Source organism: Anser anser, assembly GCF_964211835.1.
Source record: "Anser anser genome assembly, chromosome: 2".
In the NCBI taxonomy this organism is placed as follows: Eukaryota; Metazoa; Chordata; class Aves; order Anseriformes; family Anatidae; genus Anser; species Anser anser.
In genome coordinates this window covers 63,118,399-63,134,572 of record NC_139721.1, presented here as the reverse complement: position 1 = coordinate 63,134,572, position 16,174 = coordinate 63,118,399, and the positions used below count along the sequence as shown (strand labels likewise).

General features: G+C 34.7%; 1 long non-coding RNA gene across 2 annotated transcripts; it reads right to left on the bottom strand.

Moving 5' to 3' along the window:
* Nucleotides 1-1,353: 1,353 nt before the first annotated feature.
* LOC310894414 lies at nucleotides 1,354-11,569 on the bottom strand. 2 transcript variants are annotated; one of them, XR_014579882.1, is made up of 5 exons: nucleotides 11,054-11,569; nucleotides 9,368-9,456; nucleotides 4,571-4,679; nucleotides 3,187-3,236; nucleotides 1,354-2,941 (listed from the first exon to the last, which is right to left on the bottom strand). It is a non-coding gene; the product is annotated as an uncharacterized lncRNA (long non-coding RNA). The 2 variants fall into 2 exon arrangements; XR_014579883.1 differs by having other exon boundaries at nucleotides 11,136-11,567.
* Nucleotides 11,570-16,174: the final 4,605 nt, after the last annotated feature.

Here is a 16,174-nt window from a genome sequence, read left to right as displayed (position 1 = left end):
ATTATTTTGTTTCCAGAGGCTGACCTTTTATTTTCCATTTCAATTACTTCAGTACAAAGTAAAGACCTAGGCTTGTCTTCATATCAAACTCCAGCAGAATAACACAAACAAGAAAAATCATTTACTGCAGTTATTTTATCTACCATCACCACTAAAGACTAAAATGTCTTCACTGATTTTACAATCTGTTGAATGAAATCAGACCTATTTTTTACCTTTATAGACATTGTTTCTGTTTCAGAGAACTCTTCATAGCAATAAAAAATATACAAGAGGTGATAAAATTAAATATTATAATTTTTACTGTCACAATAGGCTACTGTGTTGCCTATGAATGACAACGCTCATTTTACGACATCAAAAATTGTGAAATAGTGTATAAAAGAGTCATTTAATATTACAGACTTTGCTTATTTCTACTCTTATCTTCACTTTCCTAATGCTTCTCTGGTGTAGCACTTTTGAGAAAAACAATAGTGATTGATATAAGAACAATTTGTTAATGTACTATATAGTTATGATGTTATAAAATCAATATTTAACTTCAAAGAAAATTATTACCTCAGTTCAGCATGACAAAACAATATGTTTAAAAATCAGCAAGGCTTTATTAGTTATACTGCTGAATTGAAATCTAATTTTGTTACACCATTTATTTTACCTCTTTGTGAAATAAAAAGAGTCAGAAATCAAATACCGTGTCCCAATGCATACATTTTTACTGATGTCAGAATGTAGAAAAACAGAAATAATGAAGCATAATAAAGAGATTTAGGGAAGACTGATATGAATTAAGTTTATCTCAGCCTGCTCTAGTTATTGATTTCACTTGTCCTTTAGTCTGTGGAGTAGAGCTTCATAGTAAGCTCCATCCATTCATGTTAACAGCAAACAAGTGAGTACAGTGACCCCAGCTTCCTTTTCCTTTTTTCTTTTTTTTTTTGGCATATTTCATTTCAGATGTAGCATAAAGAGAAATTAGAACTTCTTCCAGATGTTGTCTCACTTCTTGGAGAATTTAACCTTTGGGGATATTTAAGCTCCATTCTTCTAATCCATGCTGGGGTTTATTTAGTTCTTCTCTTTTCATTTCTGTAGCATGCTCTGGCTGGTGACCCAGCAGAGTTTACAGTCTGTCAGGCATGATTAAAGCTAGGCAGCATGTTTATCTGCACAGTTGCCACCCTGGTCGCATCCTTAATCTTATTATGCGAACAACAGTTAAAAAGTTAAAAGCATGGCCACGACCAGTGATCTCATGTGAGTGTGCCTCCACTTAGAGTCATACAATGTCATCATGGTCACAGGGAAGCACTGATGCTTGTCGACATTGTGGCTGTATCCTCTTCCAAGTCTTGAAAGGGTCTCTGCTGAGAACCGACTGATTGCAGGTCACTGTTGGGGTCAGCTATAACAGAGTGTATCAGCCAGTTCATTTTGGCATACAGCTTAATGCAGAACAGAATGTCAACTGAGATTAAGACTGGTTTACATAGATGACAACTCTCTGTTAAAAGGCAGTGATCCCAGGAAATCTTTTGGCATCTCAGGCAATATTTTATCATACGATAAATGGGCTTACACAACCAGATTTATTGGTATATTTAATACTTAAAGATGTAGGCAGATTTATAGCAAAGTTTTCTCAGCTGCTTTAATGGAATAGCAAACAGTAAATGTATTTCAGCATTTTTAGAAATGCCTATAAGGGCCTGCCTACTTTTAGGTACATAAAACATTCCAGGCACAAGGAAAATTGTGAGAAAGGAGGAAATATTTATGGAAACATAACAGATATATGGATAATTCCTTGTCTGGATAAAAAAAGGATGATCAAAGAGAATCCCTGCTTATTTGACATCAATTCATGGTTCATCAGTGTAAGATCTGATAATCTTTTATTGATATTCTCCATATTTTTTTCTTCTTTAATTTGAATAACCATATTGAAAGAAGTAAATGTGCATTCAATTTTCTAGTAAACTGCTAGTTTCTCTTTTAGTTGTATGCCCATAAAAATTCTGATTAAAATCCATGCAGTGATTCATGGTCCACAGCACTCACATTGTAGTTCTCATAAACAGAGTCAGGCATTAACAGTTTCATACACCTAGCAATTAACATACAGGAAAAGAAATCTGATATAGAATGCATAACACTAAAAGCAGAAAGTATAATTATTCTTTAACAATCTATATTCTTACAAGATTTAATAAGGAAATTAAGATTGCCATCTTGCATTAGGCACATTCTCCTACTAAAAGTTATGACTTGGTAGGCAATATTACTTCTGTGTATAGTCAGTATGTTTGCTTTAGAGTATGTTAGTTTAGTCTTCATTTACCATAACACAGAGAATAGTAAATGACATGTCAGGTTTTAAACATTACAGAAGAAAATCCATGGGCAACAAAGAGTTACTGACCAAAGACTGGTATTGAAATATGTTTTCTTCTTATAAATTCTAATAATAAGGGAAAAAAATACATTTATATTTTATTTTTTTTTCTTTTAAAAGAAATTCAAGAAATATGAACAAAAAATTAAACTAAAAAAAAATTGCAGCCTGTACTCTGCATTTATACGCACCACCACTAGCTATATAAATGATTACATTGCTTTTCTTGGGACTACACACTTACAGAATGTTGCATTGTATATATGGCCAAGCTTAATGAGACACTTTCCAAATATTTTGTACAAGAGTGTGAGAAAGAGAAATACAAATTTTCTAATTTGCAATAGTATAAATTTATCCTCTTTAAATTCATTTTACAACCTAGAAGTTTATCTTTCATTTTTACTATTTAAAGCCACTGAACATAATTAATTTGTATCCATAAATTTAAATGGCTTGTTTTCACTCTGTTTAGAAATTCATGACAAAAAGTTCTGAGATCTTCTCTTTATGCAGACTGTAGGATTTCCTCGTGCTATGCATCTGGAAAAAAGAAATGCAGTAGACAGCTTTGAAAGCTAAGAATGAATTTTTGAATTGAATAAAAAATGGGTAAAGAATAAAAGAAGAAAAGGGGGGGGGGGATGGGGGAATGGAGGGAAAAATATACTTCTATAGACCGAATTCCTTTTATTTAGATTACTTCACACTATTTTAGAATACTCTTTGCAGAGTACAGGTGAGTATTTTGGGATCTGAAGTATCCAAGGGGTAAGGCTGGTACTCACTGGGTGAGAGAAGTGCTAGCTCTCATTGGAAATCTGACCAGCTCCTCTTTCTGTGAGTGTGATACCACAATCAATGGCAGCCATTTCCAAGGGGAAAGAAAAAAAAAAATCCCACTTACTGATTTTTTCATCACTGAGTAAGTCCTAGGGACTTGACATGCTGTAAGCAAAACCGTCTTACTTTAACCCCCATTTATGAATTAAAATGATCATGATTTTGCTGCTATGATGATTAAAAAGTTAGTCATGCTCTACTGAAGCTGATATAAATAACTATCACTTAGATAACTCTGCAAGAAACATTTTTCTATTGTATTTAACTGAAAGGGTTCAACAATTTTGTCTTGCTGAATGAACATTACTCATGATTCCAAACCCAGGAGCATGTCCACATCCATGTGAGCTCAATCATATCATTAGGAAGGAAAAACTTAGATGCCAAATTAGTATATGCACAATGGCTCAGAACCCACTATAAAAATTCTCTAAAATCTGAACTAATGAATTAGCTTCTATAGGAAAGAGATTGGCTTACACTCCTTGCAAGGAATAGAAAAGAATGTAAGACACCTGCTAAACAGTAATATACGTCATTTGGAAAGAAGAACCCCACTCTGATGTGCTAGTATTGAAATTTTGAAATAGGTTGAATTTGAAGTAAAATTTTCTTTGTACTAATACCTTAAAATTTAACTTAGGATCCTTAAATTCAAGTGTATTCTCGACACTTGAATCCAAAGACATCAACTGTGTTGAAAGAGGTGGCCGGGACAGAGAGACAGCAAATGGCAAGTGGGTTATGTATACAGATCTATAAAATCTAAGTACCACTAACGATTTAAAAAAGCTGAAAAGAGATAGCTTTTAAAGGTTTTGTATAAATTGTTATAATTGGAACCTTAGCTCTGTCTGCAGTATTTAATGTCACTTAAGTGTTTTCATTGTCACATTGAGAATTTTCTCACATTTCATCTCCTAGCCTCCAAAAGGTAGGAGGGACAGCAGCCTTGGTATCTGCACTCAGAAAAGATCTCTGGCAAATTTCAAAGCAGCCATTTAAAGCATTTTAGTGAGAGGGGACCTAGCAACAAAATAGTTTTTTGTCCTTATAAAAAATTCTGCAATTATTGAAGTGCTCAAATATGCTGAAAGAGCCACAAAATCCAAATCTCAGAGAGAAATAACCCTCTGCAAGGGAAAATGCCATTCAATGCTCCATAAAGCAGTGAATTGCTACAGGTTTAAGACCTCTGAAAGTCCTCTTTTCTGCACACAATTGGTGTGACTGCCAAGAGAATTTTAAAAAGTTGTTTTAAGTGTGGAGGAGCCAGAAAACTCTACAAGAAGAACAAGAGAGATTAATTGTAGTACTGCTGGAACAAACCTGTACGTAAGCTGTTCAGGATCCAAATACAGCAAAAGGATCATCTGCTTTGAAATGTGATCTATCTCTGTTAGATCTTCCACACAAGGTACTGGAGACCCAAACACTTCTGGACATTGTCAGGTGGAAAAGAAACAGTAAGGGAGAAGGGCGATGCTCCAACAAACAAAATCACATATAAAGCAAGTGTTTTAAGAGAACATGAAAAATGTAAACTGAAACATTTTCTTATTTTCTTTCCCACCAACAGACCTTTTTTTTTTTTTTTTTTGGCTCACATCATTCCACATATTTCAGTTACAAGTAAGACAATGGTTGGTACTTAGATGCTTCTTCAGCTATTGCAGATGTATTCCATACATCTAGGCTTATGTTTACACACCTTTTAAAGTAGGATTCCATTTGTACAGATTTTTGAACCAATTTTATGTCCTATTTTCTAAATGTTAGTATTAGATATAATGTTTGGGAATTTTACAATTCATTATGGTAACCACAGAACTACAAACAGAATTTGCAATCCTGCTAACACCTTTTGTTCTGTGAAGTTATTGTAAAAATACTACTTGCTAGATATTTGTCTAAAAATCTTTAACCCGCATACTGAACTAATTATCTGAGGATTTTCTTTCTGGAAAATATCAGTTTGTTTCCTTCTTCTTGTTCCTGACTGAAAACACACTATTTACTTTAGATTATAATTTGCATAGATTCACCTCATGTTGCTAGTACAAGCTACAATAAGAAACCTTCTGACAGATCAAATCAAAAGAGATGTCACAATAAAAAAAAAGAGAAAAAAAAAGTAGACTTTCTGTAGGTAATGGAAAACAGAAGAGACTTCTTAGAGCAAATGGATTTTACAGCTGTAATGCCAAAATTACAAAACCAACAACGAACTTAAACAGGGCAAAACCTTTTCATTTTGTAAATATCTTTCAAAACTTTTTAAAGTTATTGGATCTAAATAAACCATCAGCAAAAAAATAATATTATTAAAATAATGAAATGTTAATTTTGTTTTAGGTAAACTTTTGTCCCATTTAATATGTCACTCAATTTCGCTATAACATGGAGTACTACACATGGAAACGAGTGCTTCAGAGTAGATCTTCAGAGGTCTGAGGTGTGTAGTCAACCACGCTGGTAAATGAGCTGAGAAATCATAAATGCTAGCAAAAAAAATAGTGCTAACCTACACATGCAGTACAATAATAAATTAATTCAGTGTAGGAAAATCATGAGAAGAGATCAAATAGATGTATGTGGTGAAGGTTTTCAAGTAGCAGGGGATGCAGGTCTCCTCTGTGAGGAGAGGCTGGGGCTGTACCATGCTGGACACAGGCTTAAATACTTGCCTTCTTTGTTTCTCAATACCCAAACTGGTAATTAAATATTTATGGTAAAATGGCAATAAATTAAGCTAAATTAGCCTAGCTGAGTCTCTTTTTCTCAAGACAATAGATAGAGCATAATTTTGGTTATAGATCAGTTATTTGAATTACATTGGCCTGAGAAATAGATTTAATCTGAATTTCATTTTTGCTTCTAATGATAATTTTGTCCTTAAATTTAAGCAGCCTGGATTTGTCAAGGTCTTTATTAATGCCTTGCAATTGTGTAGAGATTTTCATGCTGAAATATCCCCAAATATTTTATAAATTATAGCCTACTGGACGTCCATCTTCCTGTCATTTCAGTATAGCCAGCAATGAAAGGTAAAGAATAATTTTTTGCAATAGAGATGACAGACATGCATAATTTTCACAGGCATTTCATTTTTTTCATGTCATTCAACATAATTTTTTCAACTGATTTTTGGAAAAAAACACACACCACAACACCATACACTGACTGCCTTCCAGGAACAAGAATTCTTTACTGGAAAATTACCTCGAATATCTTCTCAGAAAGAACATTTTGTGGAGTCAGTACGGCTAGAGGTGGGAGCAGGAGTCATGAGGCTGTCCTGCACGTGTCTCTGCCATGCCTGCAACTGGGGCTCACCAGGGCAGGAGAGAGCTTGGATGCTGAATAAAGCAAATCATGGCCAGCTTCTGTGATGCTGAGAATCAGCTAACGATTTCAGAGAACTTCCTGCCAACAGCAAGGAACCACTTCAGATTGCCTACACGTGCTCTGAGAGGTAGCCAGGGAAGAATCATGACACCCAAAGATTTGGCGCAATTTCCCACACTGCCAATCTGTTAGATATGGTGGTGGGTTATTATCGCCCTATATCACACAGTAATTTCTCATATAGAATACTAGCAGACTGCTAAGGAAATAGGTACGTTCACATACAGTTTTCCCAACCTTCTGCAGAATGCTTTCTTCATTCACAATACAGCAGTGACCTCTTTTTTTTTTTTTTTTCCTGAACTTCAGCTCAGTAGGAGAGAAAGAACTTTTGCTTACATTTGTCAGTTCTGGGAGAAATATAGTTTAGTCTATTGTATTTTAGTATTGGGTCTATCCGAAACATCTCTGAGAAAAAACAGTATTCTGTCCTTGGGCAAAATTCAGAAGTGTATGGTACACTTCGTAATCATACACTGTGAGGCAAGGTACTCTTCATGGTACTTGGTGAAAACAAATAAATATATAAACTCAATTTTCTTTCACTGGAACTTCATATAATGGAATGTGGCAGCCATTTTAACAGTGCATTGTTTTCTGAGCATTTTGGGAGTGATCGTTGCTCTCATATCTGCTAGATAAAGCATATTCTAGCATATTCTTCAGCAAATTTTTAACATCTCGGAATGAGGTTATAACAGCTTGTGACTAGACAGTTAAGAAATATTGCATTACATAAATTTAATTTTCAGTTTGTTTTTTTAAAAAAATCTAATTGACTGTATTGTATAGCATGTGTCAAATAAAACAATATATTCAGTTACTTTTTCACGTTGAGGACAAGTGAGCACCTAAGGTTAAAATTTTCAGGTAACAGTGCATGCAAATTTCAACCTTTACCTATACAAATAGAAAAAAATAGAGTATTTTAGACAGAACATCTTATATTTCCTTTTAGCACTCTTTGTCTTTTTAAAATTAGCATAAAAATTGCAAAGCCATTATATGAATAATTCATATTGAAGTCATCCTGGGCCAGATTTTCAGAAGCAGATTTTTTGTTGTCTTCATGCTCTGAATGCAAACATAAATGCCCTTAAGTGGAATATGTGTCTTTGTACACTGGTTATACGTTCAGTGGTTTCACAGAAATGGAAGCATATTCCCTGCTCTGCTCCTTAAAATTGTACAACCTAATGATTTAAAAAAATACACAACACAAACAAATAAACAAACAAGCCAACAAAACCACAGTGATATGAAGTTCTATCATAATTATTTTCTGGTCCTTTCACCCTCTGGTCATTAGAGGTGGGATATTTGCTAATTCACGTTGACATTTCTCTAACCCTTGTCCTCAGCAGATCTGTTAAAGTGCGTCTGACAAAGGAAGCTCAGGGTGATGAATAATCCATGACTATCAGGGGAGATGACTGGGAAAAAGGGGAAAAAATGTAACTATTCTCTGCTTTAAATGCTTAAATTCAGTGAGATGTCTCAATCTGAATCAGATTCATTTATTCATTTATTATCTCACTGTTTCTCCTCTACAATAGTTTGCTTTCAGTTTTCAGGACATTTCTGGAAAGTTTATTACTGAGCTTATTACCATAAAATTGGGAAGTTGCAGAAAAGAAGAGCTTCCCACTCCTGTTTTTTTTTTTTGTTTGTTTGTTTTTTGTTTGTTTGTTTGTTTTTTCTTTTTTTTCTTTTTTTTTTTCTTTTTTTTTTTTCCCCCGAAAGCATTTGCTCCTGATGGATGTAGGTTACTGATTTAGGCTATGTTATTTTCCTCACATATTACGTATGAACCTTAGATCTTAGTGTCCTTAAGTGTCTGAGGGAATCACATAGATATTAGAAAGGTCATTCATAATGAGATAATTTATTGTCCTTGTTCTTTTAGTTAATAATTACTGATTTAATCCTGATTTTCAAATACACTACTAGATTGTACATAGTGCTCTAATCATTTAGACTAATTAGTGCATTATATCTGCTCTTTTCAAATATTTGTTTCAATTACCTATTGAGAGGCAATTGTGGGAGGAAGAGAAGGTGTACCTTTGTCAAATACACCAATATTTTCTTTGCTGGTGGAAGAGAATGGCAAAATAACAAATAATTTTCAATGAAGGAATAGTGAAGCAAACCCCTTATCATCCATGTTAAAATCCCTTGGTTTTGGTACTGCAGATATTGTTATCAGTGTTTCAGAGTATTCTAATTGATTAGTTATAATTACGACTACACAAACACATCAAACCACAGTTCTTTTACTCATATACACCTTTCTAACCAATTGGCTGGCTTTGCCTGCTCCCTGTGCCAAAGTATGATTGTTCCAGAGGACCTGGTGCTAGTTCAACTACTATTAATTTTTAATTATTACAATGCCAGTACTTTTAAAATCTATTAGATACACAGATGGATTCAAGTTTGGCATGAGGCCGTCTACATAAGTACTGTACAGGTGCAGGAAGGGCCAATATTTATGCCCACTATTCATTTACCCCAGGTTTCTGTGTCATTTCACGGCCTCCTCTTTCTATGTCTGGATTTGGTCCATGTCCCACTCCAGTATGAGTCTCCATGGGACATAAATAAATCAAACTAATTCTCAGGTAAGGTATTTGAAATAAAACAGTCTAATGCAGCCCAGATACACCACCTGAAAGACAGTGAAAAAGTCCATGAAAGTACAGAGAATTAACTTACCAGAGAATGTGGTTGTTAAAAACTAAGTCATCAAAATTTTTTCCTTAGATTTACAGCTAGCAGCATTTGGGAGGGGTTCACTGGAGGAGCTAAAGAGAGAGGTTAATTAGATTTATCTTCCAAATTTCATTTTAAACAAGGGAAGATCTGAGGGTCTTAGGAACAATTGACCCATTTAAAAATATTTAAACAAACAAACAAACCATAAAGTAGCTCTGAAAGAGCAGTTCAAATGTTCAAAGTTGGCTAAAATCATGAAGCCTTACATTTGAAAGTGATTGCCAGCTTTAAAACTAGGTGTTTGCATCTACATTTAATGATGCAAAACTACCGGAGGGTTAAAAATCCATAAATCCATAGCTTTTTCTGCAAAGTATTAAAAAAATCCAAGGGGATTTTTTGCAACTAAAAGTAAAATTAAGCTATTTTTCTAGATTTTAAATTTTCACTCCTGCAGAAGATAATATTTATTTCTTCTAGTAGCTTTATATATTTCAAGGACTCTTTGGTGCCATGGAGCACTAAACTAGAAAATATTTCAGACTGTCTCTAAGAAATAGCAGCTGAATTTTTCACAAAATAACGTTTGGTGCAATTTATCATAAATCTAAATTAAAGGAGGCTCCAAGAAAGGACAGCTGATGAACCTTAATTTTTCCACAAGTTATAAGGCCACACATAAACCCTTACCACAGCGCAGCTGTTTACACTCATGCTTTGCTAGTAGTAAGTTGTTTATGTAAAATACTCTTACATCAGTTTCAGTAAATATCTCCTAAATAGCTCAGCAGCTCAGGTTTCAATCTTCTGTGATGTGGTAATTCTATTAGACCTCCATCCTAACATTATTTCCACTGTTCCTTTCAGTACTGGTGTATTTTGTTTCTCTGACCAGTCAATCCCATTTTCAGGAGCCAGTCTTTCATATGGCTCAGCTTTTCCAGTTTTTGAATGCTGTTGTATGTTCCTAAGTTTTTTTTCTTACACTATTATAGAAAGCTCATATTCATCCTAAGAATAATTAAACTGTTACTTGTCTTCTGTGAATCTACACTTAGAGAAACTATATTTCAGCCTTTCACTCTTTAGGCATTTCTTTCAACTTGCTAGTGACCTTCACTTCTGCTTTCTGAAATGTCTTCCATTTAATTGACCCTTTTTTTCTTTTTTTTTTCTGTTGTTTTGTTTTTAATCTGTTAATTTGACATTAGACTCCTCAGTAGTTGACTTTTTCTTGTACAAGTCTCTGTTTGTAATTATCTTTCTGTTCTTTGACTTAAAAAAAGAAAAAAAGTGTTTGTGCCCTAAATCTCTACTAGTGACTTTTCCTGCAGTAAGCTTGATAACATCGCATATAACTGACATTTATTCCAACACCTTCTCCTTTCCTGACAATTAGTTTCCAGGGTTCCCACAATGAATATCTGCCAACTGTATTCTTTCATTTCCCCTGATTTAAACAAAAAATAAGTTCATCAGACACCCTCTCTGGGCTGCTTCGCAGCATCCCAGGGAGAGCCTAACACCGTGAGCTAGGGAACATAGTCTTCCTGTTGCCCTTACACTTGCCATTTGGCTGCAGTCTGTCCTCCATGAGACAAAGACACTTTTACATACATAAGCCTTCAGTTGCAAGTTCACTACAGTAACCTTAGACTCTGCTTGGTTCCTGTCACATTCTCTCACCAGGATCAGCAGAAGGACTCCAGACCCATATAAAAGGTGCAGCATGAGAATTTCATATGAAGAATCAAAGGATCAGGCCTACCACACCAAGTCCCCTGCTCCACGGCAGCTTCTTCCCAGACAATGGGGTTTTGTTCCACTCTACTTAGTTTTTACAGGGTATTTTTATCTGGTCTTTTAAAACCTGACTTCACTGACTCGTTTCCCGTAGCAGTTCCTTGAGCACAGCTGAAGTTAGTTGCAGTTTTCTCGTGATATGTTACTTAATAATTTTATCATACCAAAATCAATTTTATGTCTAAAGTAGATGATAAATACAGTTTGCTTTCGAAGACACAGATGAAACATGAGTCTTTGCATAGGCTTTGCTTAGACAATACACTCTAATGTGGATTTAATGAGCTATATAAAAAAATAATATTCGACATGATTCTTTCAAGATCTATTAAAACATTTTCACATGACATGAGACAAAGCAGGAGAGGCTGGTATTTGCAGCTTCTTTTCTCAGATTTAGTTCCCAGGTATAACAGTAACCAGAATACAAAGAAGTAGGTTAATGCTGTGAAAGAAAAAAAAAAATACTAATGGTACCAAGAAGAACCCTGCTTTTTTCAGCTTTATCAGCAGATAAGCATAAAGAAAACTGCATTTGCTTTTATAAAAGATTTCCTGTTTCTACAAATGATTTACTGTTGACTATTTGTTAAATTACTTCCTGGCAATGTCCTTTCCCATCTGTATACAGAACCTTCCCAGATAGACAAGTAGTGTGTCCAGACCAAGTTAAATCAGAGAACAGGTTGAGCAGGTTGAGTGATGTGGGATTACAGAGGTTCACAATATCCCACAGCCAAACAAAGGAAAAGCATTTTCTTGAGAGCGTACTGTAGGAAAAGCTTAAAAAAATCAAACACATTTAGAAGGTCTACCTTAGCAGTCTGAACAAGGATTTATTAATCCCGAGACAGTTTTCAGCTGTGTGATATCCTCGGAAAGTGCTGCTATCAACTGTGAGCCGTCAAGACCAGGGGGATCAGCAGGTTTTCAGATCTCTTCCCTCAGATTCTCCTCCCCTATTTTTCAGGCAAAAGCCTTCATCTGAGCTGCTTATTCAAAGCATCAACAGATAGCATTTTTTATTCTAGTACTTTATATGACTGGTGCTTCAGAAACATTTTTTTTTTCTTCTGGAATGACATAAGAGAAAATAAAGAGTTTATTTCAAAGAGAATAGTTTGTTTCAAAGGTCGGTACAAATTCCAGGTTTCCAGGTCAGTACAAATTCAGTAAACCTCTGAATTTGTTACCAAGGAGTTTCACAATAATGGTATGCCAAGAAAAAAAAAGGAGGGGTGTGTGTGTGTGTGAAGTTCTCTCTCCCTCTCTCTTTTTTTTTCTTTTCTTTGTTTTTTGATTATTGGAATATACATCCATGAAGATGTAACTTTAAATGTCAGTGCTGTAAGAGGTTTTACCTTCAGCTGAAAAACTCTATTTCAGTTCCAGCTGCTCAATATGATGACCAAATATTAATAACATAAAACAGTAAGAATACTTTAGTTCACCTTATTGATCAAATGAAATCTCTCTGGCTATCAAGAAACAGCATAAAAATTCCCCCAAACTAATAAAAATTTTATTATTTTTATCTTGGTGAAGCAGGATTCTTCTGAGATATTTATGTTTTAGTGACGATCAGGAAAATGGATAAGATACATAATGTGCGATGCAGATGATCAGACTTCTTTTTGAAGTCTTGCATATTAATTCAATTGTCAAAATATGGAACTGAACACGATATGACCTCAAAACATTTTCCATTTTCACTGTTTGTGCAGAAAAAAAAATAATAATAATAATTAAAAAAAAAAGATGCTACTGTGAGGCAGAAAGATTTACTGTAGAGAATCACAGGCTACAAGACATACATGAAGCACCTGTTCATCTGGTATAAACTGATATATATTGGCCATTTTATCATGCCCAGCAGTACACTGCCCTTTACAACCACGTTTTGCCTACAACTAGAATAGATTCAGACTAAAGAATATTCTCATAATGCATGGATATCTTATCCCTGAGATATAGTCCTGGGGACCAATTGCTACGGTACTTGTATGTGCTCATGTATGTGGGAAGGTACAAAATGTACACATAGTGCAGTGAGCTGGCAGTATGAGCTGTTGAACAGGAATGCCAAAATGCTCTACTAATAGTTGATAGATGTACTAGACAACATAATTTTGTTTCCTTGATTTAAATGTGATCAGAAAGGAAAAGTGTACAGACGAGAGGCGTCTCATTTTTCACTGCATGTTTTGTGTATAGCTTTTGCTTCATGCTTTACAGTGATGAGACATCACTTGTTCCAAATGATTAACTTCAAGATGGTATCTCCAGGTACTAAACGAAATATCCCTATGCCATGTAGGTAGGTCAGATTATCCAATTACCCGTAAATGTTGTTTGTGTTTCCATGGTTACTCAGGTGATTCTAGCATTTTTCTTCCACACTATTGGTTGCCAAGGATACAACAAGTAGTTACAAAATATAGCAGCTACAAGTCGAGATTTGCAGGGGTACGGTCCTTCTGCATTCAGCAATTGCTTGTAGCAAATCTTGCTTGATACAGCATTTGAATCCTGAAGGCATTCTCAGCAGAGTTCTTCAAGTTAACCCAGTTAAGTTTGTTATAAAGGAGAGGGTGCTCACCAAAGCTATCGGACATAACATAACATGGATGTGAGACTGGAAAAGCTACACTGCCTGAAATAGAGCACTTGGATACCTTCTGGCAAAAGATGGGCATATCCTGATCCTAATTATGTTATTCTCAAACAGAATCCCAAACCAAATCAATGGAAATTGATTCAGAGCAGAATGATTTCCACATTTAGGGCCAATATTGCCTTACCAACAAGAATAACCTCATGCACTGCGCAATGGCTACTTGAATTGTGAATATTTGCAAATGTCTGCTGCATTGAATAAAATGACAAAATAAAACAAAGCCTATAAATACAAAAAGGGACAAAATAGGTCATGCGCTTAGCTAGGTTTATGCTTTCCACCCACAAAATTGCAAAGACAATTTTATGTGGATGTTTATATGTCAAAGTATCTGAAATGAAGGCAGAATACACAGCTGAAATAACTGAAATATGTTCAGAAATGGAACATTTAATGACCTACATCAGATAACATGCAAAACATAGGTGCTAGTTGTAATTTTTCACACCAAAATATTAAAGAATTAAGTCATATATTTTCATTAGAACACAGTTGTCTAGGATCTAAGCTTTTCAGTTATTAAAAAATGAAACAATAAAGCAACAGCTGGAATTTTCGGGTACATATAACCCAATAAAAAATAAACAACTTGCTGAAAATAAATCATTGTATTGTGAAAAACTCCAAAACTTCTGCCTTGTGTTATAAAAAAAATATACAGCCCTCATAGCTATATTTATCTTTAAGAAGAAAAAGCAAAAAATAATTTTAAAAAATCTCACCCGTGAATGGGTGCAAACATAATATATTCCTTTTGTAAAACAACAGGTAACTTTTCTCAAGTATAATGTGACTTTGAATAATCAAAAATAACTTTCCTCCCATGAAAGAGATTTTCTTTTTTTAAGGATCTTCATTTTCTGTTATAGAACAGTTATAGAACAGGAAAAGGTTTTTAAATACAAATATGTATTTTTTTTTCTTTACTAAAATTGTCAGTTTGTTCCTGTGTATTTTTTTTCAAGCTGATTTCATTGACTCACCATCATGTTTGCATTTTCAGTTTGTTAGTTGATTAAGAATGTTAGTAACCAGCTGATTAAATAACAGCATGAAGAGATCTGCAAATTTATAATCGTAATACTATATTTAGGACCAAATTCAACTTCAGTGGAAATTGAAACGGTAGTTATATTCCTCTAACTAGTTGGGGAATGACTTCTAAAGCTACTGATGTGGTTTGTAAATCTAAGGATTAAAATAACATTTGGAATTTATTAGAAACTTGTAAGCTTTATGAGGAAGCTAGTCCCCAAAAGACCTTGAACCAAGGAGAAAATGTTCTAGTAACACTGTCAAATGTGTTAATATAAAGTTTAGAGCTAACAGTTTGCTATCTCTATGATTGTCCAGAATATAAAAATCAAACCCAGATGATTAGCTCCATCAGGACCACGTTAGGATGTTTTTGAGTCCAGGATCTTGGTGTGACCCGTTATTCAAGAGCTGTTTGAAACCAGCTTTATAGAAGGGTTGCACTCTAATTCATGAAACACTTTTCAGTGCATTGAAAAAAAGTTGCATATACAATAATGTAGATATGATATCAGAAACAATATGCTGCAAAATTTCAACACTATAGAAATTTATACAAAGCAGGAACATGCTGCACAGTGCATGGTGTGAGTGCTGAGGAAATCAGAATTTTCTGATGTCTTTTCTGAGCCAGTTCTTTGAAAATTCAACCTCCTTGTGGTTTCTATCAACTACCAAGTTGTGTGAGGTTGAAGCTATCAAGATTTGTAACTTCTTGCTGGTGGTATACAATCTAAGAGCTAACACACAGTCAGAAGGAACCTGGGCATTCATTGGGTTGAGTGCGCTTACATAAGAAATATTTGAAATTTCATTTTAATAGAGAGCTCTCAATTATAAAAGAAGGTAGGAAGGAATTTCACATAAAAGACTGTGCTCAAAATAAAATTACACCATGGGGTATAAAAACACTTGAAGCTCTGCCTGGACAATTGCAAATAGCTTGGATTCTCTGTTCTGGGCCCTCTATCATTCCCTGTAACTATAAACAGTACAGTGATATGGTTATAAAATGGATCCTGATGACACCGTTTCTTTTTCCAAAAACCTCTACCTGCTTTAATATCACTGTCCCAGCTGACTATTCCTTTTTACAAGGGTAGCCTAGCCAGGTTGTTTCTAGTGGAGTATCTTTGCCAGCCTCTTTTAAGCTTGGACCTCTTTTAAATCAATGAGACAGATGAGAAACCAGAAATGCAATTTTACTGTAATTAAATATGTGCAAACTATGGCAATGTGTGTAATTCCCCGATCCTTTCCACAGCTGACTTGTTTTCTGACATGTTTATAAG